The 14,205-nt window shown below is 41.1% G+C and overlaps 1 long non-coding RNA gene across 1 annotated transcript; it reads right to left on the reverse strand.

Annotated features, from left to right (window-relative positions):
* Positions 1 to 187: 187 nt before the first annotated feature.
* Positions 188 to 8,913, reverse strand: LOC127356375 (uncharacterized). Its single transcript, XR_007881976.1, has 3 exons — positions 8,881 to 8,913; positions 7,890 to 8,008; positions 188 to 245 (listed from the first exon to the last, which is right to left on the reverse strand). It is a non-coding gene; the product is annotated as an uncharacterized LOC127356375 (long non-coding RNA).
* Between the last annotated feature and the right edge of the window lie 5,292 nt (positions 8,914 to 14,205).

The following is a 14,205-nucleotide window of genomic DNA, read 5'->3' on the forward strand; positions in this document are numbered from 1 at the left end:
AAAGAGGCCAAACAGATCACTCTGGCATCTTCTCAGTGCAATGTGCATAAGCCTGTACTTAAACACACACATATATATATCTACAAGGATACAAAGTGTTGGGGCCGTATCAGCAGCTGCACACTTACTGTACGTCTCTAATGGATCAAAACACACACAGAAAGGTCAAAGCAGAAGTCGTTCATACCTCATTTCTCTCCCTGTGAATGAGTGCTGGTGCTCTTTCCAACAAGGATGCTGCTCTGCTGTGAAGACAAAGTGAGTGATGAGAGTGAGAGTAATGTAATTTAGTCCTCCACCTCCTTTACAACCCACACATTATTCATGGCTATGCAAAGGAAGTCTCTGAGATTAGGAGATCTAGGATCAGAACTTAATTTGCACTTGTTGGTGTACTGAGCTACAGACTGCATGGACTGCAGCCACAGGACTCACGTTCAGCAGACGTTAGACCTGTTGAAGTGTCCTTGAGCCAAACACTGAATCCTGACGAGCTCTCTGGCTCAACCCTAAGTGAAAAGCAATTTTTTTTCTGACAGGGAAAAGTATCATTGTACTATTATTCTGCATTTGAATGTTTTTTTTTTTATCAGAATACAAACTAGCATCATGTCAGAGCAGTTTTCTTTGTAATAACCTATATTGTTGCTTCCCCTTCCAGACATGTATAAAGACATATATACATATATAGTCTGTTTGGAACAATAGTGTCTAATATGTTTTTTCTGCAAAAATAAAGTATGATTTCCACATTAAAGTCCTTTAAAAGACTTCTACCTCATTAAACGTTACAGAATCTATGAATATGCAAATGTTGTTCATTTCTAAAGTTTTCCTACTGGACACAAGATGTCTCCTACTTCACTGTGTATGTACACTGGTGGCTTTATGTTTCCACGTCACACTTATATAAGTTGCATACTGCACCAGACGCGTTTCAGTTCAGGAAAATGAAGCAGAAGTAATTTTAATGAATAAATAATAATCATAAATTACGACTGTCACAACCAGTACACATCAGAATCCTCTCATTCCCCTCCCTGCGTGCTGGTGGGCTTGCACACGGAAAGTAATCTGACCCAGACTTGTAATCTAATCAAGGGTAATCTCTCCCTGTCTCCCTCTCTCTCCTGCAGTCTGGATAAATCCAACCTCCTGACAGAACATCTTCAAACAAATCTAATTTTGATGTAATTTCAGCTCCAAAATCACACGATAATAAAATCACCAGACCTTTTCTGATGTATTTTTGCTTGTCTTTGTTGTGCAATATGTATTTCTAATAGCCTGAGTTAGAAAACTGAATTGTAAAAAGAGTATAGCGCGTGTGAAGATTTCTGAGCATCAAGAACAACAGCATTAAGTTTAAGCACTCAAACACTGAACAACAAATTCTTCCTCCATAGATCTGCCAGCTGTGGTCACCTTATTTTTATTTAGAGAGATATTTAAAGAGATTTTTTTTTAAAATCAAACGTTCAACACTTTCAATCCACACAAACAACAACTGCATCTGTGAATTTGATTACAGAATATTTGGAAGCACATGTTTTGCAGTAGTGTAATGTTGCCTTCAGGTCCAGTCAGATAAATCCAAACTTAGGTGACATAATGTTGTAAGCTTCTTGATTTAAAATAAATAAATACAACTAAATAAAACACTCAAGTACCCAGTTTTTTTTATTTATTTCCCACAAATGTTCACAACTTTCAACCTGTGGTTTAAGCTGAATTTTCCAGAGCTGCACATAGAAGAGGAAGACATGTACTGTATGAGGAACATTTGATGGTAGCAATAATAAAGAATAATCAAATGCTTATAACTTGAAAACATCCATGTTTATTAATTAATTTTGTTTATTTTGAGAAATGTACTGCTCATAAAATGACTAACTGTTTGGGAAATGGATGCAGTAACTTTAATGGCATATCATAAAGAGAATAGAGGCGAATGATGAGGATATAAAAGGTAAATAACAATGTTATAACAGGAATTGTGTTGCAGGAGGTAGGCCAAAGCAGAACTCCTCAACAGTCAAGTTTAAAGAGTGGTAACAATCTTCTCATTTAGGTCTTGGCAAAAATGGCGAACACGCATATATTCCTTTAAAGGTAAGTTCTCAGTTGTCTATAAAGACAGTGATGAGGTCTCTGCAGCAGACCTATGCAGAATGACTTCATACTGGTCCTAAAATGGAAGGAGTCAACCTTTTTTGGATTGATTGACCGACTCTGGCACAGCAGCGTCAATACGCTTTCTCTGCAAAGTGCAAATCCCTCACATCATCCTGCGCCAACTGCAGCAAGAATTAACTGAGAGGATTCAAATGAATAATTGATTCAGGTTTGTTGTTGGATTAACAGACAGTCAACAGTCACAGATGGTCCTCTGTAGTTATGGTGCTGGCTTTACCAAAATCCTCAATACAATGAACTGTGAGTTTGTTTCCAACTTCGTCATACACATATATTTTGGAAGATATTTTCCTGTATCTCTAAACAAAGAGGTGTTCAGTCTGTGAGAGAGTTATATTTTTATCAACAGGAAGAGAAACTGATACCTTCATGTGGAAAACAGCTGACTGTATAACTAACTTATAGGTCAAGAAGGGGAATTCCCACTGTTAGTTTACAATTTTTATGTATCCACCTTCACTACAATTGGTCTCCCGATCATCTTATCAATATTTCAGTTAATTAGTCATATGAATCTGAGCAGAAATCATGAACAGCTTAAAGGCAGCGGAGCCAGAGGTGTTCAGTCAATGTATGAACAAATCCTTTGCACTGAATCTTCAGACTGAACTCACGACACTCTCCATTGTCAGTGACTGAATCAGCGGCTTTCAGCAGTGAATCAGAGACAGCTGATTCAGTGTAGTTACTTCAGTTTGAAGATTCATTGATAAAGATTTGTTCTTACATGAACAAACACCTCTAATGTACGGTAGGTCACTGCCCAGTTAAATGCCTACTGTAAAACCACGAAAGCCACATGATGAGATACTCATGCATCTGCCAAGGCTGGTCCATGAGGCCCTTGTTTGTCTGATTGGAATGAATCAATAACTATTGTGGCAGCAATTCTCAGTTTTTTACTGAGCTGAACCTGATGTAATGCTGGTTACTTTTAGAGTTAACTATAAAGTTGATAGTTAATGAATTTAAACTTCATTTGGTTCTTGGGTAAAGCAAGAACACAGGGAGCTTCATCTGTGTCACTCGGTCCACTTTAATGTCCACTCCGACTGTAGGACAACTGAACACTGACAACAAAAGTGATACATCACCTCACTACCTTACATCATTTCACTCCACCAATGTTAACCGTCTGTAACGTTACAGGCAAGGTGCCCCATACTATGTAGTTCCTCAACTTAATTACACAACAGAGAACAAATATACGTGTGTACAGTTACTATGAATTACATTACGCCAACTGTCTCAATAAACCTTAAAAAATCTACAAATAACTGGAAATGTTTGAACTGAACCATTCAAATCAACAGTAAAGTGATTTTTAATTTAACATACAGCTGCCAGTCAAAACACAAGCCACAGCAACCACTAGAGTGAGTGAGTGAGTGTGTGTGTGTGTGTGTGTGTGTGTGTGTGTGTGTGTGTGTGTGTGTGTGTGTGTGTGAGTGAGTGAGTGTGTGTGTGTGTGTGTGTAGCTGTGTGAGTGAGTGTGTGTGTGTGTGTGTGTGTGCGTGTGTGTGTGTGTGTGTGCGTGTGTGTGTAAGCGCATTTGTCCTCATCCTTCGTCTATCTTTCCCTCCAGATGGGTGCCTCCATTGTTGTTAATTAATTTGTGTTTCGGGGGAGACGCACTGTCATGCACACACACACAGTCTCTCATTCTCTGACTATGCACCTCTTAAAGAGATTGCAATATGAGATGAGATTAGCAGTGATTTATGATTAAACCACACCTCATCCAAACAGGCATGTGTACGAGCACACTGAAACATAAGCCTCTGGAGAGACCTCGCCACAGGAGTCGCACACTGCTGGTCAGAGGGAAGAGGGGAGGGAGAGAGGGAATCTATCTTTGTTCACAAGCCGAGCTTTGAGGACGGTCGCTATGGAGACCAGCCTCAAATCTGCTGGTTGATGAGAGGCAGGCAGTCTGCTGCAGCGAGCACACACACACACACACACACACTGACACACTGACACACTTGCTGCACTCACAGCACCTGCAGACGGCGCAGCACTGCAGCACTGCGTCAGAAGACGCAAAACTGACCAATCAGCACCTTTGTCTAACACACACCTCTGGGCTGGAGCCAATAAGAGCGTCTTTTCCTCCTCTGTCCACCAATCAGAAAAACATCATTCCAGATGTGTCTGGAAAAAGCGGGCCAATCAACAGGCCGGAAGTTTTTTTAATAAAATGGAAAGTCTAGAGATTTAATTGCTAAAATGTCCTCCCTCTCTGTGTATGGCTGCAGCTGGGGAGGCATTGTTGCAGCTTTTAGTCATTATTTAGAAACTTGATTGAAGTTAGAGTAGAAAGGAGCATTTGAAAAAGAGAAAGACGGTGAAGTGGAAACAGATAAGGAAGGGAGGATATGAACAGAATAAGAGAGGAAGAGTGATTGATGTGAATATGAGGTGGAGAGAGATGGGGAGCTGCCTCTCCTCTGACCTATATTCACACTGTCAGTCATTTCAACCACAAGCTAAAACTGTAGAACTGTATGACGAATGGATGGATTGGATTGTATCAGATTTAAGCTGACATGTTGGAGTGAGCCCATAGCAGCTTTGGCTGGTTCAGGATGGTGATACGCTGCAGATTGATTTTAAAAAACATGTGGGATGAAGATGTGTGTCACCTCTCCTGCATTAACCTACATTTTACTGTGACCACTGACCAACTGAATGGATGCAGGAGTTGGGATCAGTGTGTTTCAGTGGAGGAGGTTCTGTATGGAATCAGAAAACCGTCTCTGAGGGATGTGAAGACATCCTGTCACAGTCTGTCCCACTTTGGTGGAGGGCACAAATCCCTCACTGTTTCCACAAAAGCATGAAATTCTAATTATACCTTCCTGTCCCATCCCAGCTTGTGGGGATGTGATGACCTGACACTTTTAGCACTTATCCGTGATTACAGCTGGTCTTTCTATTGATTGTATTGATAATTTTCTTGATGGCACATGTCCTAAGACTCCCTCTCCTCCTTGTTGGGATCATGTTTCCTCAGAAACAAGAAGAAAGAAAACAACAGCAGGAGTATTTTTTAAAGCTGTCAGTCTTGACAGTCTTGATCTGGGCCTCTCAGAGACCTGCCAAACATGATCAGTTTGGTCTATCAAAATCAGCTCTAGGGTGAGAGAGTCACCTGTTAAATCTCAAACTACTTACTTATCTACTTATACTAGCAGTCATTAATTTAATAAGTAATGATAACCAAGACAAGGCAGAAGTACGGTGGGCACAAAGAATGACCCAAGAAAATCAAATCACATCAAAGCGTGTTACTCTGACTGAAACAACAGCGTTCTTTCAATACTTTCAAACTACAGCGATTTCAAAGCCTCAGCTTAACACACTAATCTAAGATGTTGAACATAGTAAACATTATCAAAACATCAGCATGCATGCTAGCATGTTTTGTTGGCTGAAGCCCAGACTCACAGAGCTGTTGCGTGGCTGTAGACTATTGTTTAAGAACAGCATATGACATTTCAGTTAGCTTTTAATTTGAAATGTTACCTGTTCTCTGTATTGCTTTAGCATTTTATTTTACTAATATTACTAATGTTACTTTGTACCAATTTATTGTCTCTAGTTTTTCAAATGTTTCTCCTTATTGTGAAACTTTTTGAGTTACATTCATCATTCATTTGAATGAACAGTGCCATATTCAATATTGACATTATTATTTCTATTTTTTTATGAACACATGAGCCATATAGAAAATGTTACATAAATGTAATTGTGTTCTTAGTGATCCAATGCTAGAACAACTTTTATAGGAAAGAACTTTTTCAAAATGTGTAATGAAACAATGCTGAATGTGTAAAATGGCTGTATGAATGACTGAGTGAGCTGTGTGTGATGGTGTCTCTTGCAATCACTAAGGAATGTGTGTGTGTGTGTGTGTGTGTGTGTGTGTGTGTGTGTGTGTGTGTGTGTGTGTGTGTGTGTTTGCTTGTGAGTGTGTGTCAGCACAGCTGCAGCCCTACCAAGGGCCTCCTCTCCACCAACAAAGAGCTGGAAGCTGGAGCCACTGGGGAACACCACACACTCCCCTCTTTGCTTTAGCCTCCATTCTCCTCACAGCGGTCAGGTTAAAGGTCAGCATGTGTGTGTGTGCCAATGTGTGTGTGTGCTTTGGGGGTGCCTCCAGCTCCTCCACCCTCTGTTGTCATGGCGACCGCAAGGCAGTTGAGCCAAGATCAGCAGAGCAACTTCATAGCTTTCCCTCTGTTTAACACATTATGAAGTGTGTAGCTGTGTGTGTGTGTGTATGTAGCTGTGTGTGTGTGTGTGTGTGTGTTTGTGTGTGTGTGTGTGTCTGTGTGTCTGTGTGTCTGTGTGTGTGTGTCTGTGTGTCTGTGTGTCTGTGTGTGTGTGTGTGTGTAGCTGTGTGTGTGTGTGTGTGTGTGTGTGTGTGTGTGTGTGTGTGTGTGTGTGTGTGTGTGTGTGTAGCTGTGTGTGTGTGTGTGTGTGTGTGTGTGTGTGTGTGTGTGTGTGTGTGTGTGTGTGTGTGTGTGTGTGTGTGTGTGTGTGTGTGTGTGTTTGTTTGTGTGTGTGTGTGTGTGTGTGTGTGTGTGTGTGTGTGTGTGTGTGTGTGTGTGTGGCTATGATGCCTGTAGCCGACAAAAAAGATATAGGTCAGTCAAGAGAAACAGAGCAGTGAGGCATGAGCGGGACACTGCAGGGTGTGTGTTTGTGTCTGAGTGTGTGTGGACGTTAGTATCATGTATGTGTATATGTTTGCTTGTGTCTGCGTGTGTGATAGCATGATGGTCAGCTATGCGTGCCACTGTCACATCATCTCATTTTCAACTCCCCCATCCCCCCACAGCAGACATGCTGATTTGAGGTGAAACAAGACGCTGATTTTCCTCTCAAGGTCATGAGTGTGTGTGTGTGTGTGTGTGTGTGTGTGTGTGTGTGTGTGTGTGTGTGTGTGTGTGTGTGTGTTTGAATTGATTGTAGGGCCTGATTGGCGCCTGCAGTACTGACTGCAGGGAAACTTGATCAGGATGCCACTAAAAATACCTCTTCCTGCCTCTCAGCGAGGGCCTGTGACATCACATCCTGTCCTCATGAATGAACACTGTTACTGTGGTCAATAGACTGAATTCGCCCTCCTTCCTTCCCTCTTTCCTTATTTTTCTTAACACCTTGTGCAGCTTCTTTGATCTCTGAGGCAGTAAACAACTGCAGGGTATTACATAAACTTCTATCCATCTTTGAAAAAAGAAATGGAGATTTTTCCTTTTGACTGTATCATGTGATGATCTGTAAGACATGGGGTCACTATTAGATTTGTTTAACTTATTCGCAGATAAATAAATGACAGGACCAGTGTGTAGGATTTAATGGCATCTGTGTAGTTGCAGACTGCATATCACTCGTTTCACCCTCCCTTTCCAAGCAAGCCAATCTAGAGCCAGTGTTTGGTTTGTGCATTCTGGGATACCATAGAAACGGTTCAACATAGCGGCGTCCACAGAAGGCAACCCGCGCCCTGTGTAGATAAAAAAAAAAAAAAATAACATGTGTAAACATATTACCAGCTTATAAAGTTGATATGGCTAACGTGTTAAGTGTTTCTCGCCACCTGATGAACGCAAGTCCAATATTCAGTCTCTTTCAGCTTTGTCTTGGTCTCCACCAACTCCTGAGGGAAATATCTGACTCTTTACCTGTTAAATGTTCCACTCTGGATTCCCAGTTGCTAACGTTGCCTGTCTGCTGTTTGGTGCTGAGCAGCGAGCGTGCAGTGAGTTTATCAGGACGTCTTTGCTGAGAAAGCTGCAGCTGCCTGATGGGACGTTGATGAAAGCGGTGAGAGTGAAACAAAACAATTAAATTCTCTGTTATCACACACAATACTTTCATATACACATAGTAATTTGATCCATTGTTATTAAAAAATACTGATTAGCTTCTTTGGGGGGGCATTTTGCTTTGTTAGAGACAGTAGAGAAAGAGACCAGGGGGACATAAGTGATCATTTTTTATTCATAATATCAACGTTTTTGATATGTTAGGTCTTTAAAGTGTCTGGAACAACTTATAAAACCTGTTCAGTGTCTGTACAAACTCTGTACATTTAGTTATAATAGATACATGCAAGCACATGAACAACAATATAACAACATACAACAACATTTCCCAGTGAAATATATGATTTTTTCCACTATACAATTATACTATTACTACCATTTTGTTGTTATTGTATTTCTATATTACATTGTATGCTGTATTATGGTATTGTTGACCTGTCCCACTGTCAGCGGTGACTGCCAGCCCCCCTCCAACCAACCCTCCAAAGGATAAGCAGTTTTAGATGATAGATGGATGGAGGGTCTTCTCTTTCTTTTATATTACATATAGTCATATTGTTACAGTATAGTGTATGTGTATCTTGCACATATAATATATACACTATGCACTTATAACTCATTATTATAAGGTATATACACCTGCAGTATATACCTCTAATTATATATAGTTCACACATCATGGCTGCCAGAGAGGCACTACTGGATGTCATATCTCTCATTTCTTTGATCTCTTTTTTAATTGTAATAATTTTAAAGGTTCTTTATCTGTTGCTGTGTCTGTCTTCCCTCTGGAGATCAATAAAGTTTTGTTTTATCTAGTATAATACAGATATAATGAATTACTTACAGGTCTGTTTCCTGCATGTACAGTCCTTCTCTGTCTCCTCACTCATGAGTGTGTCTAAAAGAGCTCTGTTGCTCCACCCACTGGCTGCAGCAGCGCACTGCACCAGTCAGACCACTGTCCCACACAGCTACACTGGGAGCAACACATGTGTATCCACAACGGATGGACACACACACACACACACACACACACACACACACACACACACACACACACACACACACACACGCCAGTTCCACACATTTAGTGGAACTGGCAGGTGTTGCTGGTCATTGCCACCACTTTCCTGTTGTATCCCCTGGGTCCCCTTCTTCCTCTCCCTCACTCTACCTCTACCTCTACCTCTCTCTCTCTCTCTCTCTCTCTCTCTCTCTCTCTCTCTCTCTCTCTCTCTATCCCTCTTTCTTCTTCTCTGTGTCTCACTCGCTCCCTTCCTCTCTCCTCAGCTTTTCATCTCTCTTTCTTTCTCTTCATGGGCAATAAGGAGTTTTAGATGCTAATGATATGCCCCCTTGCAACAAAGGGTATGAGGCCCCCTTACAGAGCCTCTTTGGACACACACACACACACACACACACACACACACACACACACACACACACACACACACACACGTCCTGAAGCACAAACACCAGCTGTTCCCTGCTGGCCTCTTATTACACAGACCCCCTGAAAATTTAGCTGCTCTGGTTCTTTTTCATTTTACACACATACATGAACATAGTGCACACAGATATAAAAACACACACTTACTGTTAAACAACCACAAACGGACATGGACTCAGGGTGTCCATGTTTGATCAGTTCAAAACATTTTTGTAATTTTGAAGCTTTTATTTCGAAATGTAATCGATTTGACTGATTTTACAGTAACTTTTTTTTTCATCGTCATTGGTTTCAATCTCCTGGTGTAAATAATTGATGATTGAGAACTGATAATGGAAGACAGCATGTGTGTGACCGACACACACACCATCTGCTGACACACACTCACACACACACACACACACACACACACACACAGGGGGATCATTAACATCTGGTGCAGATGGCCATCTTAAACACACACACACACTGGCCGGCTGCCCTTGTGGGCCAAACCAGGGGGTTCACTGGTGTTAGCCCTGTATACAGACACATACAGTAGGTTGACCGCATAATAGAGTGTAATGCAACTTTATTGTTTCCTAAGAGTTTGGTGCACGATGCGACACATTACTGATTCTCTATGTACTGGTAGGTACATGCTTAAATGTATTGTATTGTATTAAATATTGTATTTATAGCTTTTTATTAGCAGCTTTCATGTCCTGCTACAACTCAAAATGAACCAGATAGAAAAGCTGACCAAACATGGAACAAAAGTTAAGTTAAAAGTTTTCCACATTTGAAAGCAGACATGCTCTCAGTTCTGCCCCTTCCTGCTGAATGGCAGAACTGCATGTGGACTGAGGACTGAGGGTGAATTAATCTCAACTCTGCTCGTTCTGTATGTGATATATTTACAGAACTACACACCTTGAATAAAACTAGCTTATTATACAACTCAAATTGGTGCCACTGTAAGAAAATGCAATTGCAACTTAATCCATGATAGTAATCTATATTGCTGTCCAATACAGTCTTTACAATATGTGTTCGAACTGTTTATTTCATTGTTACAGCAGCTAAATTTCCCCTTTTATCCTTAAATTTAATGTAATGCAACGAAAAAACTAAAATATGTCTACTACATTTTGTGCTTTGATTTGTGATAAACAAAAACATGTTTTTAGTCCTGTTTGTCTACTTTGTAAGTTAGCAAGATGTCTCAAAACATGTTTTTTTTTTGTCTCACATTGCATGGAAGGCAGTGGGCAAAGGAAGGAGGGATTCAGGGATAGTTTAAAGATTTCTGTACATCAAGAAATAGAACATGTTTGAAAATGTTCCCTATTTCTTGCTTGAATGAATTAAAACTTGCACATTACTTAGACATTATTTTCTCTCACTGTGGGCATTAATATGCAGACCTGTATTAGTCTGTTTTTACTATTAAAACAAGTATTTCAGAGTGTTTTCAGTGTTCAGCCTTGATTGGTGTATGCACACGCTTTCTTTGTTGAGTGAGAATGAAAGAAGACTCATCAGATTTCCCATCAGGTCGACAAAGAAATAAAAACTTTCCTCTGTTTGATGAGTCATCAGACTAAGTGCATTGCAGACTAACATATTGTCTGTATATTGAGCTGGCACTGTACTTTTCACCGTAAATAACCTTCACAGTGAAGGTTGTCATCCTTTATTAACAGCAGTTCCTCATGCAGAAGAATCAGATACAGTCAAAATGAAAATCTAGGGGGATAGTGTACAGGGTATTTTCTCTGTAAAAGTTTTCTTTTTAATAATTCATGCAAATTACATAACTCCCCATTAAACTCCTCCCTGTTTGTCTTCTAAAATGACAGGGTTGAGTTTACAGGATTTTTCACTTTGCATGACTGAGCAGGACATTTAGTGGTCTAATGTATGTCAGCTATAACAAACAATTCATGAGGTTACATAGGGCCATATATTGTGAAATTAGGTCAGTGTAAGGAAGAAGAATTAAAGCCAGGACCTGCACACACACACACACACACACACACATACACACTCAACATGTCCCATTTGCTTTCAGCAACAATGTGGTTCCTTTACACACACACACAGACCACAGATACAAGCAAATTCCTTTCACAGGAAAAAATGGCATTGCGACTAACCCAGTTATCCGTGCGTTACCAAAGAAACAGGAGGAAAACAATGCAGAAATGGGACTGCCATTCACTATGCCATACACCTTCTGCACACACACACACACACATAAAGTCTCTCAGGTTGTCTCCTATCTCTTATGTAACAGCTTGCTAGTACGTTCCAGGTTATCATCTTACAATCAGATGAGCCAAGAAAAGGTGTAGCTCCCCTTCTCTTAATCCCCCCTTCTCTCTCTCTCTCTCTCTCTCTCTCTCTCTCTCTCTCTCTCTCTCTCTCTCTCTTTCTCCTCTTCCTCTTTGTCCTATAAGCCTTCTGGAACAAAGAGGACAGTGTAAAACAGCAGTGTGGATAGAGGGGGTGACAACTGAATCAGAAAGACTTTGCAGCGGTAAAGAGGGAAAACTAGACAAGGGAAAGGTAGAATAAGAAGAAAGGGAGGGAGAGAAATAAAAGCATGGCGACTGGAGAGAGAGAGAGAGAAAAGAAGCTATCTGCAATGAGTAAAGGAGGGATTTACAACAGGTCTTTGATCAGAGACTCCATAAAAGGCAATCTAGTCCAGGTGATTACCTGCAGCTCTCAACCAACCGACTGACTGGGCAGCAAGTTATCTACCTGCAAAAGCCTAATCTCTCAATTCTACTACACACGGACACACACTCAGACACACACTTTACATTTTCATATCTACGTGTAGAGTTGTGGCACCAGAGGGAATAGCTGCAACTGAGGGTTTCATAAAGAGCTTTTACAGTTGCTTACTCTGGATGTCTTCCCTGCACATTGGCACACTCGCAGCCTAGTGTTGTGTATCTTAGTAGTGCAGGATAGCTACACACTTGTGACCATACGTGTGCGTGCATGGTTATGCAACAGCGTAAGGAGAACGCGGTGCCTCTTGACCTACATTTTGGGGTTTGACTCTATCCCACTGCTTAGGGAATCCCACATCATTAGCTGTAACACACAAACACACACACAGAGATGGACTTGTACATGCATGCATACACACACACCCCTACCCTCCTCCATTGAAACACACGATGAGCCAGTTCTTTAAAACAAGTGTTTCCACTTTAACCCATTCACAGGAAGTGAATATGCACACACAGTGAAGAGGGAAACGGGAATGCAACTAGGCCAAGGCTTTGTGCAAATCTTGTGGTCATTGTAACAATGTAGAGGGAGAGGAGAAGGTGCGGAGAGGAGGGAGGGTGGGAAGGAGGAAGGGGTGTGTTATTTAGACACACTGCCAAACAGGCTTGTTAACCTACACACACACAGATGGCGGAGTTAATTGCCATGCCAGAGAAACATACCGAAGTCTAGGAGATGACAGGGAGAGGGTAAATGAATGAACGGAGGGAGTGCAGCTGATAGAAAACGAGTAAAGAGGGAGAAAAGAGGAGGAATCCAGCCTGGCCTGTATTCTGGAGAAGGACCGTCGGCCATTACATCACCTCCTGTTTCCTCTGTGTGTCGGGCTGGTGGAGGAAGGAGGGGTGAGGCCAGGGGAGGGAGTGAGGATTGTTGGTGGGAGGAGGAGTGGGAAAGAGCAAAGCCTGAGTCAGAGAAGGATCATGAATGAATCCAGCCTGTACCCCTGTCAGTACTCTTCTAAGTCTGCCAAGTTCTTCTCTTTCTCACCTCATTTTTCTGTATTTATACTCTCACCTCTCCTCCCTGCAGTATGTGTCTCTTTTTCCCCTGCTCTCCCTTTCTCATAAAAGCCTAGGGGTGGAGGTAAGGTGGTGGGAATGTACTGAGTCAGTGGAGGTCATGCACAGAGAAACTAACTGCCAAGGGATGAAATATACCTAAATTAGAATTTGTTTGTTAATTTCCTGTGGTACAGTGCCGAGCAGCACATTCCTCAGACGCTACAGGGACAAAGTTCAGCAGAAGAACAATGTTGGTTTCATATCTACTCTATGTCTCACCTTTCATTTTATATTGAACTCACTATTTTAACATTTATTTGCTAGCGGCTTGGTCCAGACTGAAACATCTAAACAACTATTACATTATTGCATTATGTACAGACATTCAGGGTCCCCAGAGGATGAATCGTAATGACTTTGGTGATCCCCAGACTTTTCTTTTAGCACCACCAGCAGGACAAAGATTTCATTCCTCCAGTGAAATATCTCGTGGATGAACTGGTGCAACATTTAGTTCAAACATTCATGTTCCCTTCAGGATGAATTGTAATAACTGATTATTTACTTACCATGAAGTCAAAATCAATGTTTAAGTGTTAAAAAAACAAACCTTCTGGCATCAAGATAACCATGGCACATAAGTTGAAATGATAGGGTGTGGAAACAAAGGAAATATACTATTGAGGGTTAATGCTGTGACAAAAACAGGTAGATGACAGTGAACAGAGCTCAACATTTATGCACTGATATGAAAATTCTCAATTTAGGAATATTTAAATGACTAAAACAGGAACTCTCTTATGCTGTTGGTCCAGTTTTGAAAAAACAGAAATGATATGCTGATGACAGCTAAACAGGCCTCACCAGGCTGTCATCCGTCCTCATGACTAACATGCACGCTGACTGAGTGCAACAGATAAAAGGA

The sequence above is a fragment of the Dicentrarchus labrax genome, unplaced genomic scaffold, assembly GCF_905237075.1.
Source record: "Dicentrarchus labrax unplaced genomic scaffold, dlabrax2021, whole genome shotgun sequence".
Classification (NCBI taxonomy): domain Eukaryota; kingdom Metazoa; phylum Chordata; class Actinopteri; family Moronidae; genus Dicentrarchus; species Dicentrarchus labrax.